This window comes from Eubalaena glacialis, chromosome 3 (genome assembly GCF_028564815.1).
Source record: "Eubalaena glacialis isolate mEubGla1 chromosome 3, mEubGla1.1.hap2.+ XY, whole genome shotgun sequence".
Lineage (NCBI taxonomy): Eukaryota > Metazoa > Chordata > Mammalia > Artiodactyla > Balaenidae > Eubalaena > Eubalaena glacialis.
This window is the reverse complement of record NC_083718.1, coordinates 51,270,290-51,288,294: the sequence shown is the minus strand read 5'-3', so window position 1 is coordinate 51,288,294 and position 18,005 is coordinate 51,270,290.

Genomic DNA, 18,005 nt, shown 5'->3' with positions numbered 1-18,005 from the left:
TCTTCTCATCTCATCTCATCCTCACGCTAACCTCTGCGGAAGGTATGCCTACTATTGTGGTTTTACAGATGGGGAAACCGAGGCATAGAGAGGCTAATTGGAGAAGGGACAAGAGGGAAGAGCCCTGGTTTGATACCGGGTCGTCTGACACCAGCACGCAGGCAGTGAGCCACTCGCTGTGTAGACAGGCCCCTCCTCGCCCCCTCCAGAGTTGCAGAAAGATCTTTCCTGCCCTGGGTTCCAACACTCACATCCTTGGCTCTAAGAGGATTCGAGAGATGAAGGTTTACCTTCCTTCTCTTTGAATTCAGTCTGGTCTTCCCTTCTCACGAACAGGAACAGGGCTTTCAGCTTCCAAGGCTCAGTTCAGCAGGAGCCAGCCCTTCAATCCCGGCAGCTTCTGACCCTGGAGCCACACTCATCACCTAGAACATCCATCCACTCTAAGAATGGTACTTTCGGGACTTTCCTGGCGGTCCAGTGGTTAAGACTTTGCCTTCCAATGCAGGGGTTGCGGGTTCGATCCCTGGTGGGAGAGCTAAGGTCCCACATGCCTTGCAGCCAAAAAACCAAAACATGTTACAGAAGCAATATTGTAACAAATTCAATAAAGACTTTAAAAATGGTCCACATCAAAAAAAAAAAAAAAGAATGGTACTTTCACTTATCCAACAACTACCCAGCCCTAGCCTGGAGTTTGGAATCTCACACATATAAGCTCATTTAATGCTCACTGGGAACCTGGCGGGTGGGCGGGCCTCTCTCTAGCTGGTCTCCCACCTCCGAGGCTGACCCTCTTGTCTTCTATCTGTCTTTCCATATAGGTGCTGCCCAAGGTTGTGCCCTGGCCAGCCTCTCTCCTTGTACTTAAGCCTCTACCAGAGTAAGTTGTTTTTGCTTCAGCCACTCTCTATACACTGCTGCCTTCCCAAACCCATCTCTCTGACCCCTTCTAGCATTCAAGACCCATATTTCCACCTGCTTATTAGGTGTCTTCATACTTAACTTGTTCAAAATTCATTCAATATGGTGTACATACCATCATGGGACTAGATGAATGGCATTGATGAATGGCAGTAAAGCATCCATTCAGTTGCTCTTGAGAGAAATCTCACTCGCCACCAATGATCCCTCACTTTCATCCCTCCTGTTTCCAATCAGCCTCTAAGTCCTGTCTACTCTCATCCAATCTCTGGACTCTCCCTTCTCGATCCTCACGACCACTGTACACCTTCTTGCATCCTAAGCCATCTTCTCACATCCTACCCACCCTCCCTACTGTGGTGGCAGATAAAGAAAAATTGGAGCATGTCCTTACCCTCTTCAAGCCTCCAGTATCTCCCACCTCCCCCAGGGCCACACTGAAACCCTTAGCAGGACATTCCCGTTCCTCTACAGTCTGGTTCCAATCAGTTGCTCCAGGCTCCTCTTCTACCTGCTCCCCAACCCCTTCAGCTCTGGTCACGCTCCATAACCTTTCCCCCAAACGCTCCATGCCGTTCATTTGCTTTCACGTACATTGTCATTGCCATTACCTGAAATGACCTTCCCCTTTGTCTGATAAACTCCTATTCATCTGACAAGACCCAACTCAAAATTCACCTCTCCAAATGTCCTTATTCTTCGAAGACGCATGCTGAGATGTTTAGGGGTGAGTGTCATGACATCCCTCACTGACTTCGAAATGATTCAGCTATTTGCCTACATAAATGTGTATATATCTGCGTATCTAGGTATCTATATCCACCTGTCTATATATCAAGAGAGAGAAAGATAATATGGCAAATGACGGCAATGGTTGAACCTAGGTGGTGGTTATAATCATCTTTCAGCTCTTCTATATGCTTGAAAATTTTCACAATTAAAAGTTGGGAGACAGGGGCCTACTGTATAGCACAGGCAACTATAGTCAATATCTTGTAATAACCTATCATGGTAAAAAAATCTGAAAAAGAGTGTATATATATTCTTTATGTATATATAACTGAATCACTTTGCTGTATACCTGAAACTAACACAACAGTGTAAATCAACTATACTTCAATAAAAAATTTTTTTTAAGTTAGGGGGAAAACCACCTCATCTGTGATTTGTCCTCATTGCCCCCAACAAAGTGTTTGTTTGTTTGTTTGTTTATTGGCTGTGCGGCTTGTGGGATCTTAGTTCCCTGAACAGGGATTAAACCCTCGCCCTCAGCAGTGAAAGCGTGGAGTCCTAACCACGGGGGTGCCAGGGAATTCCCCCCAACAAAGTGAATTACCCCTTTCATTGTGTTCCCTAAACATTCTGTGTTTGCCAACAACACAGCACTCTACTATGTTTTATTGTAATTTTGCATTTAGCAACTTTCTCTTCTGCAAATTGTGAACCTGCAAAAGCACAGTAGTTGCGCACAGCAGGCACACAATAACTGTTCATTTGCATGAATGAATGTCCTCTCCTGTGAGGTTGAGAAGCAATAAGCCATAGGAACAGGAAGTCTTGGGAATTACCATAGACCAGCCCCCGGGCTATGTTCTCCGTCACATGGATGCTGACAAGCACGGGAAGGCGCCTTGGCATGGGGAAAGATAATAAATGGCTGTTTACTGAATGGCAGAAAATAGTTTAAAACTCAGGAGATCTAGCCTCTGTGACCAGTTCCGTGACTAACCAGCTGTGTGACCGTGGGCAATGACCAACCTCTCTGTGCCTCTGTTTTCTCACTTGCAAACAGGGAGTTACACGGTCTGTCTTACCCAACAAATGGGGGGGAAGTGGGTGACTGTGCTCTGAGAAGTCTAAGATTTACACAAATAATGTGGTACTCTCCTCATTTCTGTTATTAAAATGAACAAGACTTTTTTCTCGTGGCCAGGACCAGTGAAGAATTCTGAGTCACTCTGTCTGGGGCTGGAGGGCGATGCTTCGCTTCATTGAAGGATGGGAATTTCCACCCAGCTGGAAGGAATGAGCCCCTGTGGCTTGGGCCTCATCTTCTCCCACCCCCGCTTTCCCTTTCCTCTGACCAATTGACAACTTCTGGGAAACAGACAGAACTAGGAATCTTAAAATAGAGCAGCAAACATCTGGGCTCATAGCCCCATGCTCGGTTGCACCATCAGTGGACTTTGGCAGCAGACACCGAGAAATGGATGGCTCACGTGGCATCCAGCCCTCTGTGCTGGAAGAGCCAAGACCATGGAAAAAGTAACACACTAAAAAAAAAAAAAAAAAGTAACACACTGGTTCTGGAGAAAAGCAGTCATCCAGGAATGTGATGTTTTAGTTGGCTGCCCTGCCACAGCCTATCTGGGTGAAAGGCTCTGCCTTGATGTTCCTGTATCATCCAAGGCCTGGGGATCCCAAAAGGAGCAGCTCTTCCTGGAAGCAGTGGCCGTCCCACCAGCCCCAGCAGGCTGGGGAAAGACAGTGAGAGGCCTCTGAGGAAGGAGACGGCGGGCCATGACTCAGTGCTTCAGAGAAGCTTGGCTTCCCAGGCTCTGAGCACCCAGGTTTGGGATGCTTATGTAACAAAACAGGGGCAGCATGAAATGCTCAAAAGAGGAGAGCACGTCGAAGACTGGGCCCTTGGTTCTGGACCCCAAATTTCAATCTGATAAACTCAGCCTAACCCTAGGAAAGGGATTCTCCACTGAGAGTGAAGGTTAAAGCAATGTGACAAAGATCATCAAATCCTGAAAAGCAGCTGCCTTCTTATTTGGATTTCTCCTAAGTTCATCCATGAGCACTGTGTGCTGGGCACTCTTCTCATATGTGCCCTCATTTAATCCTCACAACAACTGTACACAGGAACTGTTATTATCCCTGCTTTACTGTTAGGGAAGCCAAGACACACGGAGGTCTGAAATCTCACAGTGGCAGTACCATGGTTCAGACCCAGGCAGGCTGACCCCGGCGTCTGTGGGCATAGCCAGGATGCTATGCCAAGCAGCTTCCAGGAGCCTGGCTGTGGATGGACCCCAGAGGATGGCAGATGAAGCCCTCAGGCAGCTTACATCCGGAAGGGGAAGAGAAATAAGGAACAAGCATCAAATTGGTAAAATAATGATGAACAGTGACGAAAGCAATAAAGAAAACAGAGAGCAAAGGGGGACCTACTTTAAGTAAGGTGGTCAGAAAGATGTCCTGGTCAAGTTTCTGTTGCTAAGGATGGAAATGGACTGTCTCTGACTTAAAGAGAAGAAAATTATTGAAGGGAGTTTGGGGTAGCCTACAGAATTTTCAGGGAGTCTCCGAACACAGACAAGAACAAAGGGAGGCTTGGTGGGCAAAAATCCCTCCACAGAACCACTCTGATGAGCACCAACAAGGTGCCACGGCTGAAGGCTAGACGTCTCAGCCCGCTCCACAGCCAGCGCTGGAACTCCCCAGAACCCCCCTGCTGGCTCTGCTGCCCCTGGAAACCAGATGCCACGGCCACCACTAACCTCAAAGTGGAGTCTCCCCCCCCCCATTTCTTTGCATCACCAGCTCCTGACTCAAGAGTCCCAGATGAGGGTACCTAACTGGCACCCTGCTGCTTCTGATGCAAAATTCCAAGCTGTGCCGGGCAGATACAGGCAGCTTCTGGCACCGGTCCAATTGCTGCTGAGTATGCAGACCTGAGCTTAGGGCTGACTATCCATCCACTCTTTATTGAAGTCCGCCCCGCTCCAAACACACTTTGGCTGATGGCAGCCTTTCTCTTTCCCTTTGATGGGATTTCAGCCTCTCTTCCAATAAAAATAATAGCTGCTAATTTGGAGTGCCTATTATATGCAAATCCTTTACAGACATCATCTCTCAGGCTTACTACCTCTTTACAAGGTAGCTACTCACTCTCCCCATTTTTGGATGCAGAATCTAAGGCTTAGAGAGATTAGGAATCTTGTCTGGAACATGGCTGAGCCCAGATTTGAACACAGATCTGTTATGTTCACAGGAACACATGCTGTCTCCTAGGGGGGTTGAAATTCAGGCAAAATTTTGGCACAAAAGAGATCCCTGCTGCTGAATCTCAGCCATGATCCATGGGGGGAGGGGACAGTAAACTCCATCTGGATTTAGGACCAGAGGCTCTCCAGCTCTTTACCTGCTAACCACCTGTGTCTCTTCTTGACACCCCAGGACTGCAGCTGTCCCAGACTCCCATGTAGCCAAGCTCTGTGAGGCCATTTGACAGGGATCTATGGTTTCTTCTTTGTCAAGGCAGACCTCTCCATCCCACTGAGCCTTAGCCCACCAGGCCTCCATAAATCTTCTCTGGGGTTCTATACCTCTGGGTTTACACTGCTATGGGCAGGGCTCACTTTCAAAAAACACATATGGCCCCAAAGCTGCATGTGAGTTGCATTTTTGTGAATTGATTCTATATACTCATTGGCTTACACCATCATTTCAGAAATCATTGTTAATTTACAACTGCTCTTCAGCACATATTGACAACTGGGTATTTCAGCTTAAAGTTTCATTGCCCCCTGCCTTCATACTTTTCTTGGCAAGCAAAGATCTATGAGCCAATATTTAAATGTACCAGGGGAGTACTTCCCAGAACTTCTGCTGCCAGTGTCCTCATACATGCAGTGAGCCAAAGCCACCCCCTGCCTCTGCAGGACACCCTCCAACACTAGAAGCCATGTGGCTGACAGGGTCTTGGTGATCCGGCCTGGTGTCAGGCCTGAGCCTCTGAGGTGGGAGAGCCGAGTTCAGGACATTGGACCAAGAGAGACCTCCTGGCCCCAGGAGGTCTCTCTTGGTCCAAGGTCCTGATATCAGTCAGTGAGAGCTCTCCCAGAGATCTCCGTCTCAATGCTAAGACCCAGCTCCACTCAACGACCAGCAAGCAACAGTGCTGGACACCCCATGCCAAACAACTAGCAAGACAGGAACACAACCCCATCCATTAGCAGAGAGACTGCCTAAAATCATAATAAGTTCACAGACACCCCAAAACAGACCACCGGACATGGTCCTGCCCACCAGAAAGACAAGATCCAGCCTCATCCACCAGAACACAGGCACTAGTCCCCTCCACCAGGAAGCCTACACAACCCACTGAACCAACCTTACCCACTGGGGGCAGACACCAAAAACAATGGGAACTACGAACCTGCAGCCTGAGAAAAGGAGACCCCAAACACAGTAAGTTAAGCAAAATGACAAGACAGAGAAATACGCAGCAGATGAAGGAGCAAAGTAAAAACCCACCAGACCAAACAAATGAAGAGGAAATAGGCAGTCTACCTGAAAAAGAATTCAGAGTAATGATAGTAAAGATGATCCAAAATCTTGGAAATAGAGTGGAGAAAATACAAGAAACGTTTAACAAGGACCTAGAAGCACTAAAGAGCAAACAAACAATGATGAACAACAAAATAAATGAAATTTAAAATTCTCTAGAAGGAATCAATAGCAGAATAACTGAGGCAGAAGAACGGATAAGTTACCTGGAAGTTACAATAGTGGAAAAAACTACCACAGAGCAAAATAAAAAAAAAAGAATGAAAAGAATTGAGGACAGTCTCAGAGACCTCTGGGACAACATTAAACGCACCAACATTCAAACTATAGGGGTCCCAGAAGAAGAAGAGAAAAAGAAAGGAACTGAGAAAATATTTGAAGAGATTATAGTTGAAAACTTCCCTAATATGGGAAAGGAAATAGTCAATCAAGTCCAGGAAGCGCAGAGAGTCCCATACAGGATAAATCCAAGGAGAAACACGCCAAGACACATATTAATCAAACTATCAAAAATAAATACAAAGAAAAAATATTAAAAGCAGCAAGGGAAAAGCAACAAATAACATATAAGGGAATCCCCATAAAGTTAACAGCTGATCTTTCAGCAGAAACTCTGCAAGCCAGAAGGGAGTGGCAGGACATATTTAAAGTCATGAAAGAGAAAAACCTACAACCAAGATTACTCTACCCATCAAGGATCTCATTCAGATTTGATGGAGAAATTAAAAGCTTTACAGACAAGCAAAAGCTGAGAGAATTCAGCACCACCAAACCAGCTTTACAACAAAACCTAAAGGAACTTCTCTAGGCAGAAACACAAGAGAAGGAAAAGACCTACAATAACAAACCCAAAACAATTAAGAAAATGGTAATAGGAACATACATATTGATAATTACCTTAAATGTAAATGGATTAAATGCTCCAACCAAAAGACATAGACTGGATAACTAGATATAAAAACAAGACCCATATATATGCAGTCTACAAGAGACCCACTTCAGACCTCGGGACACATACAGACTGAAAGTGAGGGGATGTAAAAAGATATTCCATGCAAATGGAAATCAAAAGAAAGCTGGAGTAGCAATTCTCATATCAGAAAAAATAGACTTTAAAATAAAGACTATTACAAAAGACAAAGAAGGACACTACATAATGATCAAGGGATCAATCCAAGAAGAAGATATAACAGTTGTAAATATTTATGCACCCAACATAGGAGCACCTCAATACATACGGCAAATGCTAACAACCATAAAAGGGGAAATCGACAGTAGCACAATAATCGTAGGGGACTTTAACACCTCACTTTCACCAATGGACAGATCATCCAAAATGAAAATAAATAAGGACACACGAGCTTTAAATGACACATTAAACAAGTTGGGCTTAGTTGATATTTATAGGACATTCCATCCCAAAACAACAGAATACACTTTCTTCTCAAGTGCTCATGGAACATTCTCCAGGATAGATCATATCTTGGGTCACAAATCAAGCCTTGGTAAATTTAAGAAAATTGGAATCCTATCAAGTATCTTTTCTGACCACAACGTTATGAGACTAGATATCAATTACAGGAGAAAAACTGTAAAAGATACAAACACATGGAGGTTAAACAATACACTACTAAATACCCAAGAGATCACTGAAGAAATCAAAGGGGAAATAAAAATTACCTAGAAACAAATGACATTGAAAACACGATGATCCAAAACCTAAGGGATGCAGCAAAAGCAGTTCTAAGAGGAAAGTTTATAGCAATACAATCCTACCTCAAGAAAAAAGAAAAATCTAAAACAACCTAACCTTACATCTCAAGCAATTAGAGAAAGAAGAACAAAAAAAACCCAGAGTTAGTAAAAGGAAGGAAATCATAAAAATCAGATCAGAAATAAATGAAAAAGAAATGAAGGAAACGATAACAAAGATCAATAAAACTAAAAGCTGGTTCTTTGAGAAGATAAACAAAATTGATAAACCATTAGCCAGACTCATCAAGAAAAAAAGGGAGAAGACTCAAATCAATAGAATTAGAAATGAAAAAGGAGAAGTAACAACTGACACTGCAGAAATACAAACGATCATGAGAGATTACTACAAGCAACTATATGCCAATAAAACGGACAACCTGGAAGAAATGGGACAAAGTCTTAGAAAAGCACAACCTTCCAAAACTGAACCAGGAAGAAATAGAAAATATAAACAGACCAATCACAAGCACTGAAGTTGAAACTGTGATTAAAAATCTTCAAACAAACGCCCAGGACCAGATGGCTTCACAGGCAAATTCTAGCAAACATTTAGAGAAGAGCTAACACCCATCCTTCTCAGACTCTTCCAAAATATAGCAGAGGGAGGAACACTCCCAAACTCATTCTATGAGGCCACCATCACCCTGATACCAAAACCAGACAAAGATGTCACAAAAGAAGATATCTACAGGCCAATATCACTGATGAACATAGTTGCAAAAATCCTCAACAAAATACTAGCAAACAGAATCCAAGAGCACATTAAAAAGATCATCCACCATGATCAAGTGGGGTTTATCCCAGGAATGCAAGGATTCTTCAGTATACACAAATCAATCAATGTGATACACCATATTAACAAACTGAAGGAGAAAAACCATATGATCATCTCAATAGATGCAGAAAAACCTTTTGACAAAATTCAACACCTATTTATGATAAAAACTCTCCAGAAAGTAGGCATAGAGGGAACTTACCTCAACATAATAAAGGTCATATATGACAAACCCACAGCCAACATCATTCTCAATGGTGAAAAACTGCAACCATTTCCACTAAGATCAGGAACAAGACAAGGATATCCACTCTCACTACTATTATGCAACATAGTTTTGGGAGTTTTAGCCACAGCAATCAGAGAAAAAGAAATAAAAGGAATCCAAATTGGAAAAGAAAACTGTCACTGCTTGCAGATGACATGATACTATACATAGAGAATCTTAAATTTGCTACCAGAAAACTACTAGAGCTAATCAATGAATTTGGTATAGTAGCAAGATACAAAATTAATGCACAGAAATCTCTTGCATTCCTGTACACTAATGATGAAAAATCTGAAAAAGATATTAAGGAAACACTCCCATTTACCACTGCAACAAAAAGAATAAAATACCTAGGAATAAACGTACTTAAGGAGATAAAAGACCCATATGCAGAAAACTATAAGACACTGATGAAAGAAATTAAAGATGATACAAACAGATGGAGAGATATACCATGTTCTTGGATTGGAAGAATCAACATTGTGAAAATGACTATACTACCCAAAGCAATCTACAGATTCAATGCAATCCCTATCAAACTACCACTGGCATTTTTCACAGAACTAGAACAAAAAATTTCACAATTTGTATGGAAACACAAAAGACCCCAAATAGCCAAAGCAATCTTAAGAAAGAAAAGCAGAGTTGGAGGAATCAGGCTCCCTGACTTCAGACTATACTACAAAGCTACTGTAATCAAGACAGTATGGTACTGGCACAAAAACAGAAATATAGATCAATGGAACAGGACAGAAAGCCCAGAGATAAACCCATGCACATACGGTCACCTTATCTTTGATAAAGGAGGCAAGAATATACAGTGGAGAAAAGACAGCCTCTTCAATAAGTAGTGCTGGGAAAACTGGACAGCTATATGTAAAAGAATGAAATTAGAGCATTCCCTAACAACACCATACACAAAAATAAACTCAAAATGGATTAAAAACCTAAATGTAAGGCCAGACACTATCAAACTCTTAGAGAAAACTATTGGCAGAACACTCTATGACATAAATCACAGCAAGATCCTTTTTGACCCACCTCCTAGAGAAATGGAAATAAAAACAAAAATAAACAAATGGGACCTAATGAAACTTAAAAGCTTTTGCACAGCAAAGGAAACCATAAACAAGACGAAAAGACAACCCTCAGAATGCAAGAAAATGTTTGCAAATGAAGCAACTGACAAAGGATTAATCTCCAAAATTTACAAGCAGCTCATGCAGCTCAATATCAAAAAAACAAACAACCCAATCCAAAAATGGGCAGAAGACCTAAATAGACATTTCTCCAAAGAAGATATACAGATTGGCAACAAACATATGAAAGGATGCTCAACATCACCAATCATTAGAGAAATGCAAATCAAAACTACAATTAGGTATCACTTCACACCAGTTAGAATGGCCATCATCAAAAAATCTACATACAATAAATGCTGGAGAGGGTGTGGAGAAAAGGGAACCCTTTTGCACTGTTGGTGGGAATGTAAATTAATACAGCCACTATGGAGAACAATATGGAGGTTCCTTAAAAAACTAAAAATAGAATTACCATATGACCCAGCAATCCCACTACTGGGCATATACCCTGAGAAAACCATAATTCAAAAAGAGTGTCATGTACCACAATGTTCATTGCAGCACTATTTACAATAGCCAGGACATGGAAGCAACCTAAGTGTCCATCGACAGATGAATGGATAAAGAAGATGTGGCATGTATATACAATGGAATATTACTCAGCCATAAAAAGAAACGAAATTGAGTTATTTGTAGTGAGGTGGATGGACCTAGAGACTGTCATAGAGAGTGAAGTAAGTCAGAAAGAGAAAAACAAATACTGTATGCTAACACATACATATGGAATCTTAAAAAAAAAAAAAAATTGTTCTGAAGAACCTGGGGGCAGGACAGGAATAAAGACGCAGATGTATAGAATGGACTTGAGGACAGGGGGAGGGGGAATGGTAAGCTGGGATGAAGTGAGAGAGTGGCATGGACATATATACACTACCAAATGTAAAATAGCTAGTGGGAAGCAGCCACATAGCACAGGGAGATCAGCTCAGTGCTTTGTGACCACCTAGAGGGGTGGGATAGCGAGGGTGGGAGGGAGACGCAAGAGGGAGGGGATATGGGGATATACGTATACGTATAGCTGATTCACTTTGTTATACAGTAGAAACTAACACAACATTGTAAAGTAATTATAGTCCAATAAAGATGTTAAAAAATAATAATAATATAAATAAATAAATAAATGTACCAGAGAAGCTCACCATGAATGGACTTCCAAGGGAAATCATCTTATAAAGTGAAAAAAAAATGCTTTTTGATAAGAAACATCATCCCCGAAGACATTCGTGTTGTGAACTGGATTTTTTCTTCTTGGTTTTTATCCATCAGATTGCGTGTATATACTTAGAGGTCTAGTAATAAATCAGTATTTTTAAAATGGGTAATTTGGTTAAATTAATTAATCTGGAGAGAGAAAGAGAGAGGCAATGAGAGTGAAATGAATTTCTTGCTCTTTTTTGTTACTGGTTACTCATGGGCCACCCAGCTGGCCATTCAGGACTCAGTTTCTCTCTTTGAAATACAGAGCACGGAGTTTTTTGTATATTTCATGAGGCTCTCATGAGATTTTAATGAAGCTCTCTGGTTAAGGCCCTTTGAGATGAGCACAAAGTATTATTCGAATGCAACTGCATACGTCTAAGAGAGCAGCATCTCACCTATGGGTATGATGAACAGGTTGCTGCCACTCCTAGCTAAGCGCTCTCCCCTGGGCCAGGTTTCTATTTTCCCAAAGTGCTGAGTCATCCCTAGCAAGGAGGGCTGGCATTGCATCATGGACACTCTTCCCCAAGGCCCAACAACAAGACAGGCAAAACAGCTATAAAGTTGAAGACTCAGTCTCAGGCTGCTGCTAGAAATCTGCACAGCTGTACTTCCCCTGGCAGTAGACAGCGGCCGTGTTAGGTGTGAATCAAACACGCAAACCTCTGGAGATTTGTCTTTCACTTCCCTGAGACACAACTTAGCAGAATAACTGAAAATACGGTGACGCGTTGCCTCAGCCCTGGGGCTCTCAGGGAAGTGGGGGAGGGGAGGGAGGGAGGGTTGTTTCTCACCAGTGCTCAGGAGGGAGTCCAGTCCCCATCACCGCCCTCTCGTGTGCCTCCATGCCCTGCCACCGTCTCTCTTCTCCACCCTGCCTTTCTGGAACTGTCAGATTCTAAGAAGTCGGGCTGGCCCCCAGCTGCACCTGACACCTCTTTGGGATTGTGATTACATCTCCAGAGGCACTGAGGCCCTGTCTGGAGAGTTCTGGGCTTTGTCTGGAGAGTTCTGGAATTGGGCTGGAAATGAGCCCGATGGTTCCCTCATCTCTCCCCTGATCACTTGAGTTAGGAACCCAGTCCGTATGTGTATGCATGTGTACATGTGTGCACACACATGTGTGATTCATAAGCTAAACGACTGAAATTCTCTCCAAATATGTCAGCAGTTTCAGCTGCATTGATCTGACTTTCCCATTGGAGGGTTGGTGATTCCCTGATGATATATGAGTGGGATGGTACAGGGTAGAATCATTCTTTAGCTTCCTCCAATGATGGATTCAGGTTAGACTTACAATGAGAGGCTGAGGGATGCCAGGGAGCCAACAGAAGCCTATCCAGAACTCCTGCATTTGGGGTCTAGGAATTTATTTTATGTCATCATTATGTGGTACACTTGGTGTTGATTTATCTGCAAATGTACACATACCAGCTGTGAATCCCAGTCCTCAAGCTACTATTTTCTTTTTCTTTCTTTTTTTTTTTTTCACTATTTTCTTTATTTCCTATAGGTTAACCTAATTTCTCAATTTGAGCACCTGTTCTGCAAACTGCTAGAGAAGCAAAAACAAAACAAGAAATCAGACCTACCTGAGGTAACTCTCCATGAAATGTTACCAGGGTGATAAGGCTTTATACAACACTGAGGCATCAGGTGGTGGGAGTGAGTGGCCCTCTTTTGTCCTTGGTCCTCTGTCCACTCAGGTTTTTGTGCAGACAGCCACAATCCCCATCCACAGTCAGGTCCAGCAGCAGCTACTGCTTCGTAACTTCTCTTGCTGAACAGCAACCTTTGGAAGTACTGCCTATGGACCCCTTGCCCTCCCAGCCATGACTCTCAGGGTCTTGCTGCCTCCCTGGGGACACCCCTGGAGAACAGGTCCCAGGCCTCCTCTGCTTTGATGACCCAGCAGCTATTTATTCCTTCCCGGCCCAGCCCCAGGGGAATCACTTTCCAATGGAGAGGTCAAACCGCTCCAGAGAGGAGACTTACAGATGCTGACATTTGGGGTTTCCCACAGAAAAAGCCCCACTTACGCACACAGAGCTTTTAGCCACATTCTTAGTGCTTCACTCTTAAATGTGAGGGGAAAACCAAGGATCACCAGACCTTAGAGCAAAGTCTCAAACATGAAAGAAAGAGACTAAAACAAATAATAACATGGAACCTGGGAGAAACAGAAACAATGCAGGGAATGGAAGAAAAAGTAAACAAAACAAAACAAAACCCATCATTAATATCCTCAGACAAGTAGGAGAAAATATTGCATCATGAAATAAGAAGAGAATTTTGCCTTCTAAGGACTAATCAGAGAAAAAAATACAAGCTCTTGGCGATCAAAACTACAATAGCAAAACAAACAAACAAAAACAACCAACAGAAGTGTCCAAAGGCAATGTTGAGGAAATCTCCCAGAAAGTAGAAAAAAAGATAAAGCAAAGGACAATAAAAAAAGTGAATAAGACCATTAGGGGATAAAGCCAAGGAGTGTCATTTCTAACTAATAGGAGTGCCAGAAAAAAAAAACAAACAGAGAAAACAATGGGGAAGAAATCATCAAAGAAATAATATAAGCAAACCATCCCCAAAGTGAAGCATGAGTCTTCTCCAAATTGGCAAGGCCTACTACGTGCTCACATGAATGGAAAAAGCCCCACATCATTGTAAATTCAGAACGCTGAAACAAACAAAAAAGATCCTATAAGTTGAGAAACCAGGGTGAGGGAGACCACAAATGATACACAGGAATCAAAATAATCCTTCTTCTTAATGGCAACATTGAAAACAGAAAACAAAAGTAGTGCCTCCAAAGTTCTAAGTGAAAACAATTTTCAACCTGGAATTCTGTACCACTCAAATCAAAGGTGACCAGAGAGGAGATTTTTAGTAAAAAAAGGTTCCAAAAATTATCTCCCATGCACCCTTTCTTAGAAAGCTACTACCGGAAAGTGTGCTCTATTGAAACAAAAACAAGAAAATAAGAAGAGAGAGGATGGGCTGGGAGACGGGAATTAGGAGACGAGAGAGGTGAAAGGAATTCCCAGGAAGTCAGCAGAGGAAAGGGCCACAACATCTAAACGGCAGGCTGAGACAGCAACCGATCCCTAATAAGGGGGTCAGAGGACTCCAGGAGAGATGTCTGGGGTGGTGAAGTGGGGTGTGGGGATTATCTGACAGACTGGACAATGTGGAGGTGTCATCAGGCAGTGTTTTACAGCTGTGGGAGCACGTGGGAAGATGTAACCAGGTGTTGATAGAACACTAAACAGATGAAAATTAGAGGCAATTACTAATCCCAGGCAGAAAAATTGTGCAATAATGGATATGTAATTCAAATATATTAATTGGCTTAACAGTAAACAATATCTATACAATCATGATAACAAAAACATTGTTAACCAGAAACTGGGGAGACCTAGAAGAAGAGAAGAGGGGAAAGTACATGAGTTTAGAATCCTCACTGCCATAATGAGAAGTCTAGAACTGACGTCTAAAAGTGATGAATCAAGAGGGAGTGGCATGAGTTAGAAGTATAGGGGAAATCACCAGATAAAGAACTTAACGCTGCATTGACAGTGGTTTTCTCTGTGGAAAGGGAGCTGGGGCAGAGGGGAGGGGAATAAGAGACAGTTTTTATTGTGTTTTTTCTTTTTTTTTTTTATAATGATGTTTGCCTATTTACTTATTTATTTGTGTATTTATTTATTCATTTATTTATTTATTTTTGGCCATGTCACATGGCTTGTGGGATCCTAGTTCCCTGACCAGGGATTGAACCCAGGCCCTTGACAGTGAGAGCACGGAGTCCTAACCCCTGGACCGCCAGGGAATTCCCTATTGTGTTTTTTTCTACATCTATAACTTACAACTCATTTCCCAGCAATATTTTTACTTAAAATAAAAGTATGTTAAGTGAATATTAAAAATGTGCCCCACTGGTCACATATGTGAAACAGACACATAAACAGATGAGTATAAGAAAGAGTTACAGGTGCTACATGTGTACAGGTAAGACATGGGCATAAAAGAGAGTAGCCAATTCTACCTAAGAAGGGAGGGCCAAGAAATTCCTAACTTCTACCCCCCTGCCCCCCTTACCCAGGGTCACTGCTGCCAGTGTGTGTATTCAGATATGGCTCACTTGAGAAACCTGAGAAGCAAGGCAGAAACTCACCAAACACTCATGAAGAGGTTGGTAGGATCTGCCGGTTAGGATCCTGAACCTGAGCGTCACTCTAACTGGGTTTGAATCCTGACTCAGCCACCTACTAACTATGTCCTTTTGGACATGCAACTTACCCCCTCGGTCTCCTCAAATGTTCCTACCTCGTAGGGTTATTTCAAGGATTAAATAAGTTAATGCGTAAAGGGCTCAGAACAATTCTTGGTACATGTAAGTATTATATTCTCTCAGCAACCACCAGGGACATCTGCCAAGTGCAGGCACTGGATAGGCGGTGGGGCGGGGGGGCTGCCACTAAGCCTGTCCCTGCCCTCCAGGAGCTTAAGGAGGGGGTGGGGAGTGGGCCAGAAGATGCACCCATAAATAAGCATATTACCAGCACCAGTGTCCAGGTTGGCTGGATGCGGAATTGGAGGGGACTAGTTTCCTAGAGGGAGAACCTGTCAGTACGTGCTCCATGAGAGGGTCTGGGGGACACCTTCTGGATTGTGGCTCCAGTACCCCCTTCTCTAAAAATTTCCCTTTCCCCTCCTGCTTCCACACAGTTGCAGCAGAAGCTGTGTTCTGATAAAGCGAGCTTGCCTCCTTGACCCAAGGGAGCACATCCAAATCAAGTTGGGCCAGTCAGTCTGGGAGTTTTTTGACCTGAGACTGAGAGACAGAATGGTCTCCTCTCCATGTCTTTGTGTTAGGACTGATGTGTAAACATGGGAGCTACCAGCCATTTTTTGCCATGTGAACTGGGAAACAGAGGAAAACAGTCTGCAAGAAGAGAAAAGGATGTGGCAGGTGCACAGAGAGAAACAGAGGGGAGGAGAAACAGGGCTTCCGGCTTCCCTACAGCTCTGCTCACTGTTTCTGATGCCAGCTGGGCTGCATCCCTGTCTAGATTCCATGGGATGCCCCATATTCTGGCCAAGCCCCCCTTTTATTCATGCTGGTTTGAGTTGAATTTATGTTGCCAACCAAAATTTCTTTTGTAATAGAGGCGGCCCTCCCATCTTCCTCGCTCCTGTAGACACAGCAGGAAAAAAAGGAAGATCTGATCATATTCCCTGGCCTGGTGAGACACTGGGTGAGTTTAAACTTGGAAAAACCCAAAGGAGTCCCTAGGGTTGCATTGAGATGTAATCTGGCTCTGGGCCCAAGACAGAGCAGCTCTGGCTTCCTGGGAAGGACTTGGACTGTGGGATGGGATGAAAGCATGGACAGAAAAGGCTGAGGTCCTGGGCTCTGGGGGAAGGCGAGGGCATCTGCGGCTGAGTTTATTCAAACTTGAAGTGCAGAGCCTTCAGTGGGAGGATGTGAGGGGAAGGCGGAGACACCCGACAGCCGTGGCAACAGCCAGGTGAAGAAGGAGGGGCAGTAGCCACAAAGCAAAAGTGGGTCACGCTAGATGCAGGGGTAGGCAACCAGTAGTAGCCTTTGCCATCACTGACTATGTCCTTTCCTGCCCTTTGTATGCTAGGTAGCAACATTTGGGAACAAGAGAATGAAATACCAGCTTTTCGGGGACTCTGCTATGGAGATGAATCATGGAATTATGGGGTGTTTCCATTGTGTTCCCCTAGGTAAGTGTGGCTGAAGATTCACCAATCGGCAGGTAGACGCACCATTCAAAGCTACAATTCAAAAACTTCCAAGGAGGCAAAGATCAGAGAGCACGGCTCGTTGGGAAACCTGGGAAGGCTTCATAGAAGAAGTGGACCTTAAAAGGTGGATAGGATTTAGACATTTAAAGGCCAAGCTTTACAATGTCCAGTAGCCAGATAGTGTTCCTCTTTGTAGCTCCAGCTCCCACAGTCCTAAAAGAGCAGATGCTCAATTTTTATGCTTAATTGAATTGGATTCCAGGCAAAAGGAATAACATAAGTAAAGGCAAGAGATGGGGAACGGTATGGAGTGCATCTATAGGAGCCCCAAGTAGAAATCCTATTTGTTTTTAACAGGAGGCGCAAAATCGATCAATGGAAGATATACGGAAAAGGAAAGTTGAGGCAAGAGCTATAACTTAGGAATGGCTGGTCAATCTTTGAGCTCCCTGAGGACAGGGCCCATGACATTTATCTTAGCCTGCCTAGTCATGGGCTCAAAGGCCTACAGACTAGGTGTACAGAAAGTATTTAAATGAATGAAAGAATATAGAAAGTTATCCAATTAATGAAAAGTTTACCCCTGGGTTTCTTTAAATCAAAGGTCCCTTAGTCCATTTAACACAGGACTCAGTGCACAGAAATGATTTTTGCACACAACTCTTAGAATGAATCCCACTGATGTAGTAAATGCTTTGGCATGTGGACCTGTGTCTGAAATCCACCTGACTGTTGGGGGGAATACTTATTTCTGATTCCTTGTGTTTTCATGTTAAGGGACTCCCTCAGAGTTACACTTGTGGCCTCTCTCCCCAACCTGACTCAGTCCTACCCATGGAAGCAGCAGCTTCTGAAGTGGCCTGTC